Source organism: Vigna unguiculata, chromosome 11 (genome assembly GCF_004118075.2).
Source record: "Vigna unguiculata cultivar IT97K-499-35 chromosome 11, ASM411807v1, whole genome shotgun sequence".
Taxonomy (NCBI): Eukaryota; Viridiplantae; Streptophyta; class Magnoliopsida; order Fabales; family Fabaceae; genus Vigna; species Vigna unguiculata.
The window spans coordinates 20,433,206-20,435,293 of record NC_040289.1 but is presented as its reverse complement, the minus strand read 5'-3'; positions in this window follow the sequence as shown (position 1 = coordinate 20,435,293).

Genomic DNA, 2,088 nt, shown 5'->3' with positions numbered 1-2,088 from the left:
TAGTATCGCAATAGGTCTGAAAAAGTTCTAAAAATATGAAATTTAGATATTTGTACCCCGTCGAGGTAAGGAACCATGTATATATGTTTGGAATAGATTCCATTTTGAGAGAGTTGAAAAAACACTATCTTGTGAAAGGTTCTATACATCTGACCTTTCTCAGGCATTTTGTAGACAAGAACTCCGTTTTTCCTTTTTTCGGATGGTAATATTTCTCAGAACATGGAGTGTGATCCAACCATGTTTGAATTGAAATTGAGATACTGATACAAGTTCTTCCTTCTGAATCAGGTATATTCATATCTGAAAGAGGTTGACAATAAGTTTTTCAAAATGGACTATTTGTCCTCTGTTAGAGGTGTTCCAGAAATGTCTGCGATCGAGTAAATAGCTCCACGAACGAATGGATCGTATCGATTGGAAATGGAAGATTTGTAGAAGTTATACCCTTCGTCGCCACTTTGCGGAAAATCGTTAGGTATCAATATGTTAGATACCTGTAACTCGATTGGTGAAATAGTATCTCTCTTCAAAAAGCATGTTTTTTTTGACCATCGCAAAAGAAAAGATTTTGTTGCGAATGAACAAGATTTTGAGGAATTGTCCATACGTAAATCATAATTATTGATACGGGCCTTTTCCACATAAAAGGGAATCTTTTGTTACAATAGAAGCAGAAGTGATATTGATTATTCAAGAATCGAAGTCGATTTGCTTTATAAAATAGTATATCAATGAACTTCTATGAAATGGTTTCACGGGATTCAGCCAATTGTCTGGATCGTGGGATATCATTGAGAAATAGGAATCTGTGTTATCAAAGATTTCCTGCGATTCTTTCTAGTATGGAATGAGTCAATCATCCACTTTGGTATCTTATTGAACAAAATGGTGATATTGTTCCTCCATTGATCAAGAATTTCGATTTTTGGGAAGTATCTTGGTCATCCAATAATAAGGGTTTCCTTTTTTCAAATGAAAGATTTGAAGACCTATTGATTCTAATAACTGATTACAGAGTGGATCATTCGGACCTTTCAATTCATAGATGTGGATCTCGGACCTATGAATGGGGATACCCCAAACTCACAATAAAAAGAAGGAAGTGAGTTAGACAAAAGAGAAGAAACTTGGGCAAAAAAGAAGTAACTTGGACAAAATAACAAAGTGACTTAGACAAATCTTTTTGTCGATAACCTCAGACCAATCAATCGAATATTGATTAATATGTAATCGATCGAACACTACTTGAAACGGCTATTCTGCTCAGAAATGAAATAGTCCAATGTTCCTGGAAATTCTTGCTCCCATTGGACCATTTGTATCTATATACATTAGGATCCCAATTCATAGATCTCTCCGTTCGAGAAATCAAAATAAGAGGATCGAACCACTTCTTCTGACTCTTTTTCAAATTTGATAAATGTTGGTTGATCGTGTATTTCATTCTAGTTCGATGATTCAGAGTATCATTTCCTATTTGATACCTTTGAATTCCATATTCGAAGTTGCAATTGAATCGATTCAATACATTTCTTATGTAACCATGGGTGCTATATTGGATTTGAATCAGATTTCGGATCAATCTATATTGATTGACTGCCTCCATTATGTTGTTGCTAGCAAATACAACTATTTTAGGTTTTGGATCTTCCACATTATTTCCGCAAGAGGTCTGGACCCATTTTTTTATGATCCTTCGATAAAAGATTCATTCTCTTCATAAAAAGAGGAGGTAGAACCAATAAAGAGTGCTTTTTCGATTCATCCCTGGAGTTCAATAACTCATTCAAGAAATGTTTTTGATCCAATCCGGAGGAATCCATAGAAAATCAAATTCCTTATGATACACCAGATCCGGCTCGGTTATTGATAGAGTGAATAGATCTGCCATTTCTTGAAATATATCTTCTGATTCAAATCGTGGTGTAACGTGTATCTCCCCTGTTCCGGTCATGGAATAGATGAAATAACCCCAAATGGATTTTTGTTCAAGAATGAAATCTTATTGGAACTGTCCAGTTCACCCTTTGGAACCATATCACATCCTCGATAGGATGAAATAGGATGAATTGAGACGGTATTTTG